This window comes from Gorilla gorilla, chromosome 2, assembly GCF_029281585.2.
Source record: "Gorilla gorilla gorilla isolate KB3781 chromosome 2, NHGRI_mGorGor1-v2.1_pri, whole genome shotgun sequence".
Classification (NCBI taxonomy): Eukaryota; Metazoa; Chordata; class Mammalia; order Primates; family Hominidae; genus Gorilla; species Gorilla gorilla.
Window position 1 is genome coordinate 165,957,394 of NC_086017.1, and position 20,385 is coordinate 165,977,778.

The following is a 20,385-nucleotide window of genomic DNA, read 5'->3' on the forward strand; positions in this document are numbered from 1 at the left end:
CAGAGCAACAGCCTAGTGGGGAGAGGGACAGGTAAATTAGTGAGGACAATGCAGTGTAGTGAGTGCTGTGATGGAGGCATCCAGGGCAGGAGGAAGAAGGTCATTTACGTCAGCTGGAGGTTGGTTAGGGTAAGCGTTGCAGAATAGGTGATTACAATGTATTGCACCTGATTTCTTTTAAAAATGTTGCAAAAATTATTGTTTTTTAAAAAGAAAATAGTAGCTCTAACCTAGTCAGGTACTAGAATGCTTTGAATAAACCCTGTGCCTGGCAGGTGGTCACAGCAGGAATAAGGGAGGTGCGGGTCATGTGATTGGAGGGCAAAGCCAAGTTTAGCCACTGATGGTTATCCCTGCTATCTCAATAATCCACCCCTTAAAGTCTTGTAATTTAAAATAAAGAAACAGGAAATACCTGGAAAGAGACAGAAAGAGGCTGATAGCATGGCCGAATAATAAACAGAATCCAAGACTTTGAAGTCTACCAGGTACAGTCCCCTCACCTACCCCTCTCCAGGAGAGATGGGAAAGAGAAGAAAATTAAGTGGATTAGAGTGACATTTGCTTCAGAACCTCTTTCAGTTCCTTAATGCTCCCTCCCTGCAGATTCTTCTCCTGCCTGCTTCTAGCATTTCAAAAGCTCTGCTGTTGACGTCAATCATAATCTTCTGACTCCAGCCAAAGCCACACAATCCTCATAACATATGTAGTAAACTAAGGAAAACCATTTAGAAATGCTTCTATTGCATTTCTGGATGGCAGGTCCTCTACTCTGTCTTCTTGATGTCTTCACATTTTATTCCCGGTACCTAGTCACAGAAGACATATTATTTATTAGAGTAACTCCTGGACTCTATTCACCAAGCTCTTAAGCTGTACTTTTGGACCAATTAAGGAACTGATATCTGACGTCCAGAATTTGGGGGGAATGTTAGCAAGTATATAAATCCTCAAATGCTTCCTTGAAGTATGTTATCACATAAAGATGCTAATAAGTTTTCTAAAAATTGTTAAAATGGGGCTATGGTGGCAGAATTTTCTCTGATTTCTGGGAGCCACTGCTGCATCGCTCATTTGACTTACACTTGCAGAGCACTTGTATGTGACAGACACTGTGGGTACAAGAGTGACCCTCAAGGAGCGTACAGCTTAGTGAAGATGCAGACAAGTGGACAAACTCCTTCAGCATATCAACCTCATCATTTTATAGGTGATGCCAGAAGGACAAATTGATGTAGATTATTAAACACAGAAATGGGAAAGCACATTATTTTCTTCTTGATTTCTTATGGGTTGTTGGCCACAAAACTAGCATGTGAGTACTATTAAAGAAAATTTACTGAGGCTTTACTTGGGATGTGAGAAGAGGTGTGAAGGATTTCAATAATACCTATAGTTGGTATTTCTATTTGTACTTACTTAGAATTACAAATAATCATATAAGCAAGGAAATTTTGAACAGAAACCTTTATTGTGAGGAAAGGAAGAAAAATGTACAAAAAGACCAAAGGCATATTGCAAAGATTAAGCATATTGAGGATTAAGTGAATTTATGTAACTCCTACTTTTGTGTTTTCCTCCCTGTCATAGGCAATCTCTAAAATGTCCCCCATTATCCCTGTCTCATGGTCCTCACAACCTTGTGAGTGGTACTCATACCTCTTTTTGAATGCGGGCTGGGCTTGAGTCTCTCTCTGCTTTCTTGCTTTGAGGGAAGCCAGCTGCTACGCTGTCAGCTGCCCTATGGAGAGACCCCTGTGATAAGGAACTGAGGGAGTCCCTAGCCAATAGCCAGCAAGACACTAAGGCCCTCAGTCCAACAACCCATAAGAAATCAAATCTTGGCAACAACCACATGAGTGAGATGGGAAGCAGATCCTCCCTTAGCTGAGCCCTGAGCTGACTGCAATCCCAAATGACATGAATGACACCTTGATTGCATCCTCATTGGAGTCCCTGAGCCAGAAGATCCAGCTAAGCTGTACTCAGATTGCTGCTCCATGAAAACTGTCTGATAATAAATATTTATGGTCTCAAATCACTATGTTTTGGGGCCAATTTGTTGTGGAACAATATATGTAAGGCTCCCTCTCTTCAAAAATGAGGAAACATTTAATTGGATCTTGAAAGAAATAAAAAGTTGGTTTCTCAAGTCTATGAGCATGTGGAGATGATTTATCTTGTCATAATCTTCCTTGCTTCTTTGGTTTTCCTTCTACATACCTTACTACCAACTCTCCTAATTCCTTCTTTCCACCAACCATGGGAGATACGTATGGAGTAGTGAGTAGTGCAAAGCATGCATGGGAGGTTTGGAAGCTTTGAGATATGCACAAATTCTTCAGGGCAAGACCCAGGAGTGGACAAGATCTGGGGTGGAGGCATGGGCTAAGCCTGCAAAAGCCTCTTTCTGTCTACTTCCTCCAGAGCAATTCCATTTTTATTATTTCACAAACTGAGATTCTGCATAAAATTTAATTTGAAAAAAGCATCTCAATTAAAAAGAAAGTTTGAAATGCTTAAAAAGCACTTGTCTAGCACGTGTGCTTTCTAGACAAAGGACTAGGAGACAAAAACACGATTGCACAGTTCTCTGAGATTCAGTTTCCTCACCTCTCTCCTGGAGATTAAATGACCCATCTACACCTGTCACAGGGTTGTGGGGAGGTTTCTCTGTGAGGAATGAGAATCCCCTCTGTCCTGGTGGCCTGGACACTCTAGCCCAGATACTCCTCAGGGCTTCTTCTCCCATTCTGTACTCAAACTCCAGGTCTCCCTGAGGTTCTACAAATATCAGTCCACCCTCCATCACTCTTTGTGTTCTTTAACTCTGCTGGTGTTTCTTCATCTCACTTATTACAGCCTGATATATTTTGTATTTGTTTGAGATTTTAAAATCGTGTTTCTTTCCTACCTTGCACTGGAATACAGGCTTCAAGAGGGCAAGTACTTAGTATATTTGGTTATATGCTATGTACATTCTATATCATCAAGATTTAGAACACTGCCTGACACCTAACATACTCAATAAAAATTTCTTAAATGAAAAGAATGAATGAATGAATGAAATGAGACAATGATTTGTACCCTTAATGTGATATTCTAAAATAGGCTATTCTTCTTATCTAACTCTTCCTGGGTAACTGTATCTTTGGATACAAGTACAATAGTAACAGATTTACTCCACACCTCTGGAATAAGTTAATGCCCTTTCCCAATTTCAAATTAATTCAGGGATTCCAAACCAACTAATCAGGATGTACATTCTCTTTTTAATTTGATAAAAAAAAAACTGCTACATAAGTTTAAGGAACAGCTGCCACTCTTCCCCCTCACTCCCGTATTCCAACACACTCACATTATTACTTTGACGTATCCCTGAAGAATTTGTGGTGAGGTTCACATGCCAACCCCGTGTTACAACTCCCCCACCCTGTTGGTGTCTGGAGAGCTTCCAGACTCATGGCTGAGGAAAATAGAACTGAGAGGCAAAGAAGAAACAAAGTCACCCAGTTATGTTTCCAAGATAGCATAACGTGAAGCTTTGTTTTATTATACAGTTTGAATTCCAGAATTGGATTTGAGAAGTGGTTTGTGAATAATTTTATATGAAATAAAACTAAAGAATGACAAATGGTGTTTGTTAATTGCTCTTCCTGTTATTAAAAAATTCAGAAAGATCATTTTAGATAAAAATTGCCAAACTTTTGAAAATGAGTTGAAATAATTTAAGATCAAATAATGCGTTTTCTAAGTGTTTCTGTCTGTATGAGTAGTAAAAATTACTAACCCAAAGTTTTAAAGTAGAATTTTGTAAGAAACATTTTTAGAGTCAAAAACTATAGTGTGTATTTTTCTCTCTGATGATTTCTTCCTTCTTAGAGAATGGGAAATCTGATAGTTGCCTTTTCGTCTCTTTCTACATACCTTGTTTTCAAGGTGAAGCTCATTAGCACATAGCACAAGCTGAATTCTGATTTTCTAGCTGCAGAGGATGATCTGAACGATGATGAGGATTAGCTCATTCTTGAGTAGGTGTGATCAGTGGATCCCTGAGAACTGCCTCCTCAGCCAACCATTGTTAAATTCATCCTTCCCCTCATAGCAGGACTGAGGCTCAGCTAGCAGCACCAGTTCAGGAATGCTCATTGTTTACAGTCAGGGTCCATTCTAATTGGGCTGGTATATGTTCACATTGATGTTGCTCATGCCTTCCTGGTTGTTAAATATTTACATGGCCCTGAATTTTCTTTGGGGTACAAGTGGTTTAGGAGACACTTAAGACTGATGATGTAACCTCACCTGCAAGGACTGGTTTAGTGATAGGGAAGTGGCCTGAGCCAGTCCAAAACCAGAAGGGATCCCAGAGTTTGGCTGGGAATTCCAGGACACAAATGTCCCTTCTTGTTCTGGATGGTGTGATGTGTGGTTGTGAAGTCTGCAATCATTTTGTCACCATGAGGAAAACTAGTCTGAAGGGGAGGCTGACACACAGAGAATGACAGAACTGAGAGTATAATAAAAAATAAGTAGTCCAGTACAAATAGCACCTAAAGCCCACTCTACTTCTAAACTTTTTGAGCTACATAAGCTAATATATTCCTTTTTGTAACTTGGGGCTTTCTGTAACTTGAAACAAAGATAATCCAACTGATAACGGAGGGATGTATCACTAAAGAGGATGATGGTACTATGACGGTACTGTTTTCACAAATCGTATCTTTTAATGTCCAAGGACTTAATAGTAGTGAAGAATTATTTGCAATAATTAGCTGAGTGCTTATTATTTCCCAGTCACTTTACATCGTTATTAAATTTAATACCCAAAATAGTCCTGTGAGAATAAAAACATTATCCCATTTACTGGATTGGCCAAATAAAGCTCAGAGAAAATGCATTTCCAACACCAGGTGATCAAAGCAGAACTGACACCCAGCACTGCCTGACTCCACAATTTTACAATGTCCTCAGCCTCCCATGCCACTACATCTTTCATTACACTATTCCACTGTAGTTAACTGGATTGGGAAGGATCTTGCCCACCACGCAGATGAGTTTTAGCGGCTTTTATTTTGGGAGGAGGAAGAGAGGACATGTCACAGCATAGACTCTTTTGAGAATGTATTGAAATCTATGACACTCTTCTCATGAAAAAAACATAGTTAATGCTCATAAGACAACCTGTTTAGTATAATGCCAGAGGATTCACAGAGGTCCGTGAAGGCCATCCATGCCTCTCTTTATTGTTCCCACCCCCAGTTTCAGAAATCTAGCTATATTCTTTGTAGACCCATAGACGATTTTAAGTTAAATAATGACATAATCTGATTTGTACTCTGCAAACATAATTCTGGTGGCTACCAGAGGATAGGCTAGAAGGCTGAGTGCCTGCAGGCAGGAATGTGCATTGGCATTCTAGGGCATAGTTGTATCCAGGTGGCGGTGAGAACATGAGAGTGGACTATATCTAAGCAAGAGAGCCAAGGACAGGTGGAATGTGTGGGATGCAAAGAGTGAAGCAAAAGAAGGAGTCCTGGATGACTCCAAAATCCTTAAATCTGATAACTTGGCAGAGGCATGGAATTAACAGGGAGAAGAAACAAAAATCGGTGTTCACAGAAGAAGGAATGAATTGAAACTATCAACATTGTAATAGAGGATGTGACTTAGAATTAAGTGTTACATGACAACTATGCCTGACTGATATGAATAAACAGGGAGCAGAGAAGCACAGAGATGTTTCTGATATAAGAAACATTATCTAAGCAGATGAAAAATTACCAAAAATATGGGCCAAGGAAAAGTTGAAAAGTGTGTTTGCTTTTTCCCAAGAGAATATTTCAATTTTTGTGCAATCTGCATTTCCCAGGTCATATTGGTCTGGGAGTAAAAATAGGAACAGAAGAGCAGAAACAAACAATTTGCTCGTTTGACTTTTTCTGCTATGCACCACACACTACACATGTGTGTGGGAGCAAATGTCTTGACTGTTTCTGCCCTGGTTATTGAGCTCATTCCTGAGTGCTGAGGTGCTCTGTTCAAGAGGCACGTGGTCTTATGTTCTGCTCAGACTCCCATGTTCTGTTTTTTTGCATAATGTCAGCTCTTCTCAGGGACCACAAATGGTAAAGGACCCACCTTTGTATCTCCCGAATCAATGCCTAGTTGATTAATTTTAGCACAGAAAAGCAGACAACTTCTTTAAAGTTACTTTTTATTATATGGCTGGCAGTCCTTTTCACTAACTGGCTTCATCATTTCTTCCCCACCTCCCACCCACTCCACTCCAGAAAAAAACTAGACAGATACTCCCTAGAATACAAAATTGCCACACCCTCTCTAACTCTGATCCAGAAATTGCTTTTCTTTCAGATGCCCTCTTGTATCTCCTGCAAGTTGGCTGGTGAAACACCATACCAATGGGTGTCTAGAAATCACCATTAGGGGTAAACCCCAGGGAGTTTATATCATGCTACATCTTGAGATAACACAATGATACAAATACGATATTGGAAGATATCATTCGATGTTGTTCCATAGTTGTTTGCACAGAATTAGATTTCTGAAAATGTTAATGTGCAACTTTTCTCTCCCAGCATTAACCACACAACAACAACTGCAACCACAGCAAAGTTGCATTGACTTAATGTCTGGATGTTTGTTTTATATAAATGTTTTAATCATCTCAAGGATCAGAATTATACACTGAAAACAGAAACCCAAATCATCTTGGCTCTTGATTTTTTCTGCTACATGAAACCATGGTGAGTGTGGATGACTTTGTCAACTTTTTAAAGCCAGAGTTCTTGCACATATTGTTAACAATGTCCCTGGCTTCTGTGGTTTCACGTGCCGTATTGGATGTCAGTGGAGAACATGTTCTATGGGGATTTTCCTTTCTGGACAACATCACCACATCACTAATTTGCTTTGAGTAAAGAAGAAAAATTAAAATACAAAGCTGAAAAAAAAGTAAGTTCAAGAAAAGAAAGCAAAATGTCTCATTATGTAATTAGAAGCTAATTCAAAATTTACATTTGAAAGTATTGCAGTTATAGGCCAGTTTAATCTCTGCCATAAGCTTCCTCAAGACTACAGATACCAAACATTTTAGATTTCACAACGGATTCTGAGTATCCTGTACCAAAAACAAGGAAGGAGTGTCAGAAAACATTTCACAGCAAATCTGAAGCAGCTTGACAAAACAAGCAGAAAAAATTAGGAAGTAACAACATTGCATAGTCAGCCAAGTATACTGGGAATCAGTCAGCAACAGAGATACACTTTCTGGAACAAATGCTTAAAACCAACTGTGAGTGTGAAAGTCGGGGATTCAAACACACGTGACAACTAATGGTACAACTACAAATCCTCAAATGGCACACTCTCCTGTGGGACTTTTGCTACTTCTCAGACATTACCAATCCACTGGGCACACATACATCCACCACTGAGGGGAAGGACATCTCCCAATAAGCAATATTGCGGCAGCTATTGGTACAGATTCATTGACAACTTCGTGATCTCATCTTTCCTTGTAGCAAAGGCTGAGTTTGCCTATTCAGGGACATTTAACTATTTCAAACAGTTAAAATAAAAATCTTATTTTTTTTTAGATGGAATTTTGATCTTGTTGGCCAGGCTGGAGTGACAGTGGTGTGATTTCAGCTCACTGCAACCTCCGCCTCCCAGGTTCAAGCGATTCTCCTGCATCAGCCTCCAGAGTAGCTGGGATTACAGGTGGCCACCACCACGCCTGGCTAATTTTTTTGTATTTTTCGTAGAGATGGGGTTTCACCATGTTGGTAAGGCTTGGTCTCTAACTCCCGACCTCAGGTGATCCACCTGCCTCAGCCTCCCAAAGTGCTGGGATTACAGGTGAGAGCCACCACGCCCAGCCAAAATAAAAATCTTAAAGCTATTTTCAAAGTGAGTCTGAGAAATAGAAGCCAAATTATCTGAGATCCAGGAAAGTAGTGTTCTATGCTGACTCTTTTTTCTTCTTCAAATATGTCTTGGTTCTCTGCATTTCTATTTGTTTTAAAATCAGTTTGTCAATTTACACACAAACACACACACACACACCCTATTGGAATTTTTATTGGGATTGCATCAAATCTCTAAATCACTATGGGGAGAAATTTTATCTCTTTACAATATTGAATCTTCCAATTCATTAACACTGATTAGATCTCATTTATTTAGCTCTCCTTCCCTCATTTATTTAGATCTATGGTAGTTTATTTCAGTAATGATTATATTTTTCTGTATATAGATCTTACACATCATTTGTGAAATTCATTTCTAAGCATTAATGTTTTTATGCTCTTATAAAACTACTCTTTTTAGATTTTAACTATGTGTTTGTTGCTGGTATCAGAAAAACAGTCAATTTCTGCCAATATTGACTTTGTATCCAGCAGCCTTGTTAACCTACCTATCAACTTTAATAATTTAGTCACAGATTATTTTGGATTTTTATAGATAAATTCATACCATCTGAAAGTCCAAATATTATATCTTTATCTCTTTTTCTTATTTCATCATACTGATGAGGACTTTCAATACAATATTGAATAACTCCATGGTAATTTTTGTGAAATTTCATTCACTGGACTTCAAATTTATCCCATTTGAGAAAGACAATGCTTTAAAATTATCTTCCTCCAAAAAACTATGATTGAGCTGTTATGGTTCTGTCACTCAAGAAATCAGTAAAAGTATAGGTGTCTGTGGATTCCTTATAGCAACTAACTTAAGTAAAATGACTCAGTCATAAACTGTACTACAAGATGGAAGAATCACGTAAGTAACTTTTATTTCTAGAAATACATAGAAAATAAAACATGTTTTAATCATGGCATTGCTGGATTTACATTGCATTTTTTTCCTCTTAAGAATTCACAGATCTTTAACACTAGATTTATCTTTATCATATCCTTCAAGTGTCAAAGCATAAATTGATATTTTGATCCCGTTTGGGTATAAACAACATTAAGCCCAGCAACATGACTTTTTAGGACTTTCATTTTAGTTTCAGTGTACATGTGCAGGTTGGTTCAACAGATAAATTGTGTGTTGTGGGGCTTTGGTGTATATATTATTTAGTCACCCAGATGATAATTATAGTACCCAATAGGTAGTTTTTCTATCCTCATCCTCCTCTCACCTTCTACCCACAAGTAGGCCCTGGTGTCTATTGTTCTCTTCTTTGTGTCCATGTGTAGTCAACATTTAGTTCCTACTTTTTTTTTTTTTTTTTTTTTTTTTTTTTGAGACGGAGTCTCGCTCTGTCGCCCAGGCTGGAGTGCAGTGGTGCAATCTCGGCTCACTGCAAGCTCCGCCTCCTGGGTTCACGCCATTCTCCTGCCTCAGCCTCCCGAGTAGCTGGGACTACAGGCGCCCGCCACTGCGCCCGGCTAATTTTTTGTATTTTTAGTAGAGATGGGGTTTCACCGTGGTCTCAATCTCCTGAACTCGTGATCCGCCCACCTCGGCCTCCCAAAGTGCTGGGATTACAGGCGTGAGCCACCGCGCCCGGCCTAGTTCCTACTTTTAAGTGAGAACATACAGTGTTTGGTTTTCTGTTTCTGTGTTAGTTCTCTTCGAATAACAGCCTCCAGCTCCATCCATGTTGCCGCTAAAGACATTATCTTGTTCTTTTTATGGCTGTGTAGTATTCCATGATATATATGTACCACATTTTCTTTACCCAGTCCACTGTTGATGGGCATGCAAGTTGAGTCTATGTCTTTGCTATGGTGACTAGTGCTGCAATGAACATATGCATGCATGTGTCTTTATGGTAGAATAATTTATATTCCTTTGGGTACATACCCAATAATGGGACTTCTGGATCAAATGGTAGTTCTAAGTTCTTTGAGAAATCACCAAACTGCTTTCCATAATGGCTGAATTAATTTACATTTTCATCAGCATCTTGGTTTCACAACCTCTGTTTTTTTTGTTTTTTTTTTTTTACTTTTTAATAATAGTCATTCTGACTGATGTAAGAGGGCATTTCACTGTGGTTTTGATATGTATTTCTCTAATTATTAGTAAAGATGAGTATCTTTTCATATGCCTGTTAGCCATGTATATGTCTTCTTTTGAAAAGTGTCTTTTCATGTCCTTTGCCCACTTTTTAAAGAGGTTGTTTTTTTGCTTGTTAATTTAAGTTCCTTATAGATTCTGGATATTAGACCTTTGAATGATAACTTTTTTCAGCTAACCACAGGGGCAGGATAGAACAGGATTACTGAATCTCAGGAAATTAGAATTTCCTATCCAAATTCTCTCTCCATGTGGCTTTAATATTTTCCCTTAAATATTTGAAGTAATTACCTCTGTTTGTAAATCTGCAAAATCAATACCTCATTGTCTTAATTAATGTTGCTTTATAGTAAGTCTTGTAACATAGGCCTCTATGTCTAGAGAGGGCTTAGGAAGCAGGGTCTCTGTGTTCTAGGATTTAGACCCTGCTTTGAGACTTTCCTGGTTTGTGTGTGGTCAGGTGAATGGGAGAGAGGAAGGCACAAAGATCTTTCTCGGGGAGCAATCAATGTCTCAGCTTTCTTTGCTTCTCTTCTAAGTCATCTTCTTTCCTAGCTAAAAGAGACTCTCCAGAATGGAAAAACCTATGCTCTTTAATTAATCATATATTTTTTCAAGTCCATTTTTATGTTCTGAGTTTTACCCTATACTCTCTTGAGAGAGAGGCTTTGAAATCCAAAAGCCCTAAGATTTACTTCTGCTCTCTGTTGCATCATTCCTCCTTTGAGATAATAAATTATGATGACAGAATTGGTGAAAGAGCAAATATTATAAAGCTATGTCGTGGAGAAAACTAGATTATATCTCAAAATATTACCCCACACAATTTGTCTAGAGTTCAAATGATAAACATAAGTCAAAGATAAACATCAGAAAGTCATAAGCAAACTGATGATAGGTTAAAGTAAAATATATGAAAAGGAGTCTTGTAAATGTTATAAACTAAAATTAATTAAGTCCCCTTACTGGAAAGCTCATTTGCTATAATTTGCTCAACACTGGCCCAAAAATGTTTTCAATCGGGGAAAGTTAAAATAGCTACGGCAGGGCATGTCTTTATCTCTCAAATTCATCTTTCTATGAACTACTTATATATAGTTATTATGGAACTTCTTTGGGCCTGAATTCATGGAGATTACAAGTGGTTTTTAAATAAATACTTCGTGACTTCCCTTTTAGAATTCCTTTTATAATGAAATCATCTAAATAATTAACAGTATGCATGGCTTTAAAATGTTATGTTTAAATAAATGAAAACTGAGAAAAAGTAATATGATAAATGGTCTTTTTATATGATTTGTATTACCATTTAGAGGAGACACACAATCGGATTAATAGTTTTCATATTTCTTTTTTTTTTTGAGACAGAGTCTCTTGCCCAGACTGGGGTTCAGTAGCACTATCTTGGCTCACTGCAACCTCCACCTCCCGGGTTCAAAAGATTCTCCTGCCTCAGTCTCCCGAGTAGCTGGGATTACAGGCGCTCACCACCAAGTCTGGCTACTTATTTTGTATTTTTAGTGGAGACAGGGTTTCACCACCTTGGCCAGGATGGTCTTGAACTCCTGGCCTCAAGTGATCCTCCCACCTCGGCCTCCCAAATTGCTGGGATTACAGGCTTGAGCCACCGCACCCAGCTTAGTTTTGATAACTTACAAATTATGTCTAAATAACTTGTATTTAAATAAACTCATATAAATAAATTCTTTTATGAAGAATTTTGTTGAAAACCGACAAAAGTGAAAAGATTTCCAGGTTATAAGGGGACTTCATAAAGTTCATGGAAAACGTGTACTAGAAAAAAAAACTATACATGATTTCAAAATTTGTTTGCACCAGAATAAACCTGTACTAAATTTTTATGACATGTCTGAACAGGATCTAGTTTAAGGCACTAAGAAGGCTAAGACATCAATTTGAAAAGAGCCCCTATCAGAACAACATAAATTCTGCTGAAATTGAAGTAAGAACAAACATCAAATTTACAGTGAGGCTTGTGGGGAAGAGTGATAAAATAAATGATAAAATTTATGGAGACAATGCCCTAAAGAAGTCAGCAGTTTATAAACAGATAACTCATTTTAAGGAGGCCTGAAATGATGTTGAATATGAAGCCTTCAGTGACAGACCATCCACATTAATTTTTAAGGAAAAAATTCATCTTGTTTGTATCCTAATTAAAATGGGCTGATGATTAACAGCAGAAATGAATACTATCAACACCTCAATTGGTTTAGCTTACACAATTATGACCAAAAAATTAAAGTTAAGCCAACTTTCCATTTGATGGGTGCCCATACCATTGCACCCAGATCAGCTGCAGACAATAGCAGAGCTTGCAATGGAAATTTTAAACAAGTGGAATCAAGATCCCAAAGCGGTTTTTAAAAAATTGTAATAGGAGATGAACCACAGCTTTACCAGTAAGACCCTAAAGATAAAGCACAATCAATGTAATTGTTACCAACAGGTAGAAGTAAGTGGTCCAGTCAAAGCAAAAGCAGATGAGTCAAGAGCAAAGGTCACGGAAACAGTTTTCTGGGGATGCTCAAGGCATCTTGCTTGTTGACTTTCTGGAGGACCAAACAACATTTGCTTATCATGAGACTGTTTGAGAAAGTTAGCCAAAGTTTTAACAAAGAAATATCCAAGAAAGCTTCACCAGAGTCTTTCTCTACCACAACAATTCTACTCCTCATTTCTCTCATCAGACAAGGGCAATTTTGTGATAGTTTCAATGGAAAATCATTAGGCATCCACCTTAAAGTCCTGACTTGGCTTCTTCTGACTTCTTTTTGTTTTCTAATCTTAAAAAAAATCTGTAAAGGGAATCCATTTTTCTTCAGATAATAATATTAAAAAGATTGTATTGACATGGTTAAATTCCCAGGATCCTCAGTTATTTAGGGATGAGCTAAATGGCTGGTATCATCATGTACAAAAGTGTCTTGACCTTGATGGCGCTTATGTTGTCACATAATGTTTATATTTGTCATTTTTATCTTTTAATTATCTTTTTTCCACGAACTTTTTCAAGTCCCCTTGTATTAATTTCTGTCATAGACTTAACTATGTAACCGCATTTCTGTGATGGCTACTCTGTTATCTGTACTTTTGCTCTAGATTACAGATCCAGCTCTTTATTGATAAACCATCTACTCAAGTGTCCAATATTTGAATAACCTTCCTGTACCCTCTCTTTTCCTCACCTCTCACACCTAATAAATTACCAAAGCTTCTTGATTTATTTCTAACTATTCTTGAATTTCATCATTTCTCTCCTTGTCTACTATCAATATCCTAAATTATTACCATAAAGAGTCTGAAAAACTACAAAAGGTATCTCAGATTGCCCTCTTGTCACCCTCTATTCTATTATCCACATTGCAACCAACAATGTCTTTTTAAATTAAAAATGCAACCACTCCATTCCCTCGTTTAAAACACTTTCATTGTATCTTACTGCAACCCATGTCAAAAAACACCACTTTGGGTGCCAGTCATCCAGAACAGAATTAGGTATTGTTCATGAATCTAGATATTCTTAAATTCAATTGTAATTTGATTTTCTTTCTTACTCTTTATAAGAAAACAAACTATGATTTCTTATTTATTATTGTATCCCCAATGCCTTTGCATAAATGCAAATAAATTTTTGTTAACAACTGACTGAACAAATAAATTTGGTTTTGCACAGCCAATGCCTAGGGATTTAGATGGGGACTCACCCCTGCTACACCCCGTACACTAATCGCAGTTAAAGTATGCTGCTACCAAGTGGAGCATGACCTCCAATGGTTAATTAAGAAACTACAACGTAAACTGAATGACTTACGTATTAAAATGTAGATAACAGAAATTTCTTTAAAGTTATTATAAAGTCATAAATATTTTCCTATTATCAATAAAATAGCATAGAATGACCCAATTGTTGAGTAGAACTAAGTAACTATGGGTCTTCCTGAAGCTTGTCCACCTCATTGATTCCAGAACTCTTCATTTACTTTGAGCTTTAACTCCCTTAACCAAAGAGTTACTTCAACAAAGGCTTTCTTACCAGCTTTATTAACATTTACTGCCTAGTCTCTCTCTAACTCTTTTACAAAGAGAAGTCACATTTTGGGCCAGGTGTGGTGGCTCATGCCTATAATCCCAGCACTTTGGGAGGCCAAAGTGGGTGGATCATTTGAGGTCAGGAGTTCGAGACCAGCCTTGCTAACATGGTAAAACCCCATTTCTACTAAAAATACAAAAATTAGCTGGGTGTGGTGGCACGCACCTGTAATCTCAGCTATTTGGGAGGCTGAGGCACGAGAATCACTTAAACCCGGGAGGCGGAGGTTGCAGTGACCCAAGATCGCATCACTGCACTCCAGCCTGGGCAACAGAGCGAGACTGTGTCTCAAAAGAAAAAAAAAAAGAGAAACCACATTTTTACCCATGAGACTGTCAAGAGATTTTGGCTATGTTATGCATCTGCTCATCAGCAACATGAATATTTATTTGTAGGATGCATGTCTTTTAATAAAAGTACCATTTATCTCCATGAGGACACCTCTCTGTCCTTCATATTTTGAAGAAAACTGCTTTAAGTTTTCTATTCTGTCTTCAAAGCAATGGTTTAGCTGAGAGTCATTCGAAGTAACTTTATATTTTTCTGTTTCCTCAGTAACCATAATGAGTAGGATTATGTGCTTCTCTTCCTTTTGATATAAATCTTCTTTGAGGACTGGAAAATACATGTCCAAGATATATCAGAGCATAATTTTGAAAACATATTGAAAGTATAAAAAATCTACATATAAAAAATTTCTTCATAAGTAGTCATTTCAGAATCTAAGCTCTCAGCAAGATAAATTTTCACCATCAAAAATATAGTATCAGCTCTGCTTTAGATACAAATAAATTGAGCCTCAGAAAAGATTTCTGAACATATGACTTGATGAGCAACTGTGACCTCTATATCCATGGAAATCCTGCCATGACCATCATGTCCATATGGGGCTCACAGTAATAGACCCTCTTTATAAATGAGTCTTGGCTGACTAAAATATTGTCAGTATAAATATCACTATTCAGAAATAAATATTTAGATTTTTAAAAATGTACTCACAAATATATTTTAGGTTTGTTGTTGTTGTTGTTGTTTTTAATTTTAGAAACATGGCTCTCATTCTCCAGAGAAAAAAGGAAGAAAGAAAAGCAGCAAGCAAGCAAGCAAGCAAGAAAACCTAAATGAGTTTGCATGCAGACGCTTCAGTTAAATATGTAAAAGCAGAGGTCAAAGGAGAGGGCACTTCCATTTGGAAGCCAGGAGGCTACAAAGGGGCCAGATCCAAGAAATTCTAAGAGGAGGAGACAGAGGCAGAACTACAGATGGTTCATGAGACCAGGTGCCGGCTGCCAGGCCCACTGCCTTTGTTCTCTTTTAGCCCCTTTCCTGGTCTGGATTCTGCCCTCTGGTTTCTAAATTCAGCTACATCCTCTATTCACAGTTTTCATCCAGGATGTAACTATTTCTCTGTTATCAGCATCTGTGTTGCTTCAGATGGTGCTTCCTCATGTCCTTGAAGCATTTCCTGAGGTACAATTCCAACTGTTTGGATTCCAGGTGTCATTAATGCCAACCATTAATCAGACATGTATATCCTTGTCTCCCACAGAGTACTAGACTGTTTATGGTTTTGTGTAAAAGGACTCACTGTAATGATGAAGCAGAGCTTTAATTGCTCCCAAAATGCATAATCATACCTTACACATTCCAACCATAGAAAGTAATTTTTAAATAAGAGAATCATAAAATACTATCACAAATTCCTTATCTATGTAAACAACTTGTATAGAAACACTAGATAACTAGCACATCTTTAAGGAGATTGATTTACCCTAGAAATTTGACATGTTTGCAAAGCACTATTATTAATTTTCCATTTAATTGTCTTCAGAGTTGGGTGCCTATCTATTTATAGTATACGACTTTCTTGCTCTGTATATATCCTTGTGCCTGTCTTTCCTTCATATCTAAGCAGCTAATTTTAAGAGCAAGCTTTCTTATCTTCACATGTATAACAAGAAAGCTATGAAGGGTACCTTTAGACAACAGCTGCTTAATCACTGTACAATAAGACAAAAATACCCAGTGAATAACCAGGATAAAAACAGGTTTTTAAAATAACATTTCAAACGAAAGATTTATTTGTGGTTCTTACCTGAGCTAAGTATTTTTATTATTTTTTACTTTTTAGAGATGGGGTGTTGCCATCTCTAAATGTTGCCGAGGTTGGCCTCCAACTCCTGGGCTCAAGTGATCCTTCTGCCTCAGCCTCCTGAGTAGCCCTACAGCTAAGTATTTTTAGGAACAGAGCCCATCCCTGACCTATCTTGGTATCCCATAATTTAACTGGTACAACATAGGGCATCACATCCAGTGGCTAATAGTTAAAATTTGTTGAACAAAAATACAATTTACCAAGTAAAAGAAAACCAGAAAATTAATGAAACTGACACCTTCTTACCTTTCCATATTAAATGCTTGCTTCAGTATTTGGCTAAGAATAATCTTTCACTAATAGAGCAATTCGTAAGTTGAGATGATATATTGAAAGCACTATGTAAAAGTCTCCTTTAGAAAATATAATATGCAATTGATTTTTCTCCACTTGCTAAAAACACAAGTCTGCACCAAAAGGCTTTTGAGCTGAGTATATCAGGTTTCCATAGAAGCACATAAAGCTAATAGAAATGTTCTGTTCAGGAGTTTGCAAAATGATATCGTGCAGTTCCCACTTTGAAATGTGTATTCGTTACTCATATTGACTCTGCATCAGGTTACCTATAAATTCTTTGTTTTTGTTGTAGGTGAAAAAAAAGAAGTAAAAAAAATAGTAAGCCATGTACACAAATGATTGATGAGGCTCTCCAATGCCAAATGGTTTGAAAGATTCAGTGATTACTCATACTACACAGAAAAATAATAGTTCTATCCTCCTATGAACATTCTGCTTATCTAAAAAGACCTTATTACTTAGAATTAAGATGTTAACTAATCTTTTTCTGGTCTCAGAATCACTAAATTGTTTATATCAGCACCACATATGAGGTAGAATTTCAGAAAAGGCAAGGTTAACAACTTAAAGGGGATCACACGCCAGTTGATCACCTGTGTTAGTTTATGTATGATTTACAAAAAGTGTATATCCTTCTTATTCAGAATTATGAATTAATTGAACGTAATGTCAAAGTCAGCCATAAATCAAGCTTTCTGTTTGCTTAGGTCATATCGAATGAATACTTGGGGTCTACCGAGTAATCATGGAGTTTCTGAAGGCACCTGTTGTTTTACCTCACCTACTGAAAAAGACTTTGATACCTGCAAAGGGAATACTTTTTTATGGTATCTGTTGCTCGTCACTTTCCATCAGTATTTTCAGCATTGATTTGATACACGCTAGTTGTTTCCTATGCCTAGAATGGCATTTTAAGAAACTGCTTTTTGTTGAAAGAGATGTTTATAGTAAGATAGTGTAGGTATGAACACAACTATGAGTTTTAAGCTGAAACTCAGCTGAAAAAGTAAGCTGAATTAGATTGAAGGTTACAATTTTTACATTGTGATTTAACACTCCTGGTCTTCTGGAATGTGTCCAGAGAGGAATATGCTTAAAATAGATTTTTTTCATTTATTATATATTATTCTTTATATATATTCTTATATATTCTTATAATGAGGACAAAAATCAAAGCTTCGTTAATGGTAACTGTATTTTTCTTATCATATTGAAGTTTAGTCTATTTTAGTGAGAATATTCTTGTCTAGGGGAGCAAGTTCATGAAGATCTACGTAGAGCAGTTTCCTTGATGTTTCTGATCTAAAGCATAAGTTGGCAAACTTTGTACGGCCCATGTACTAAGAATATTTTTTCCATTTTTAAGGCTTTGTTAAAAATAAGAAAATAAGGAATATTATGCGACCAAAATTTCATATGTGGCCACAAAGCCTAAAATATTCACTATCTAGCTCTTTACACAGAAATGTTTGCCAACTCCTGATCTTCACTGCCCTTTGGATAATAATAGAAATATATCTTCAAATTTGCCTTTTGTTTAATAATAGAAATATATCTCCAAATGTATCCAAGAGCCATTGTATCACACTCTTAGAAAATTCCTTAGGTGCAATTGATTCTTACTTGTCTCAGATATACCCTCCTACACAACTGGTCAGATTATATTCAAATTTCTGGTTATGTTATTTATGTTAGTGAAAACAATACTTATTTCAGGATGTATCATCACTAAAAATCTTCCAATTTACCAAAAAATGTGCCTTCTGTATTACAAAGGAAGAGGAGTAATGAAAATGGTATATTACATTGCATAACACTTCCCTGTTTGTGAGGCACTTGGACTGGACTGGACCAGAGAGCAGCCATTGGGCAGGGCAGGGAAGGCCAAGTGCAAATGCTCATCTTCTCTTCATCCCATCTGACCATACCCTCAGCAAACTTCAACTGTTGGCTTTACACCTCCTACCTGATGATCCTGGAGACAGCCTCTACATCCTTCTCCACACACTTCTGATGGTTGGTCATTATTGATCAGTCACAGTTGTCAGCTAACAGATGAGAGCTCTTTGCCATGTTGTCACCTAACAGACTAAGTTGGGGGTTTGGGGAGGGCTGGGGTAGTTGGAAAGGGGGGTTTGCAGATGGTTGGGATGGAGAAAGGGAAAACCAGAAGGTAGAGCTATGCAAGCAGGGTAAGAAAGTGAGAAAAAAAAGGAGAAAGTAATTTCCAGTGCAGTGAATTAAGTTCCCTTTTTGGGCATGAACTGGCAAGTATTTTAGACTTACATGTTAAAAATAGAATAGATAACTTAGCAAATGACTACATGACTTTAAGTTTCTGAAAGGCAGAAAATGAACTAGGAAAAGTTTTAAGACTCAAAGTCTGGGCCCAGAATGAGACAAAAAAGCAATGGAAACTAAAGAGACTGATTTGAGGGGATTAATGTGTGTATGCCTGTATGTATGTATTTATGTTCCCTAGGGATTATCCTTAATTAAAGAGTAAGCTACAGCTCCAATATGCATCCAATATTCAGTTTAAATCCTTAAGGGGATAGAAATACAGGGTGTTCTGAAGAATCTCAGGAATGTTAGGCTGCAGTAAAGTTAGAATAGAAAATCAAAAGGACCCAACAATGTCAACTGCCTATACTGGAAACTATCATCAACCTTTGTAGGTGAGTTCAATTGTTTAGAAAGGCTGTGTCCCTTCACCAAAGAATACTCTATGTGTGGAACAGATATGTAATAATGAATACCTGGACTGCCCAGTAATTTTTTTCATTAATTAAATATTTTAATATGGAGCATTTGTTACAATTTAAATCTGATTTGAGAAATATCCAACTTCAGAAGTGGCAAATTTCAGGAGTCTGTAATAAGCCAAATGACTGTAGAGGTGGAAAGTGCTCTCATGACAGTATAGTTCTGACTCCTCTAGTAATAGTTGAGCTCCCAGCTCAGGGGAATGGAATGAGAAATCACTTCAGCATTGCCTGTCAGCCCTGCTGATTCAATGTCCTTTCTGTTATACCCTGTGACCACCGTCTCACCAAAATGTACAGACTTCCTTTTTCACCGGAGAACACTGAGGCTATCTAGGAAATAACATCCCTGATCATTCCTTATGCAACATGAAAGTTCTGTTGTCAGTTCTCAATGAAGCCGTCAGATCTTCCTGACTGCTGCCTAACACAAGTAAGCTTACTGTCTTACAAGTAAGGCATACAACTTGCCTTACTCTCAAGTAATCTTAGAAACATATTTTATATCTACTAGATAATTAGTAATATGCTAGCTGCTATAGGATGGAAGGAAATGAGAAAATAAGCTATCTTATTTGAAGTAGCTAACCAAGTCTTGCTCTAGATATAAGGAAATTAAATCAATTAGCAATGACATATAGTGCAATGCTTCATATTTTAGTATTAAAGGTGCCTTGCAGACTTTTCTCAACTCATTTTCAAACATGAATTTATAAAAATCTAAACAAAATGGTAAGAAAAGAAGAAAACATTTGTGCATGTGCTACTTCCAAATGTAAAAGAAAATACAAAAATGTTTCTAAGATAAACCTCTATATATACCAGTGTGTTGTCATCATGTTCTAAACTGTAGGAGCACAGGACTCCTGTATCATTCCCTGAGGATTCAGAAATTTGATCAAATAGAGATTTTCAGGAATTGCCTTCCAATCAATTTCCTGAGGTAAGTATGACAAAGACATGGGGATACCAAGAACCAATATTTGTAAGGAAGAAAATGT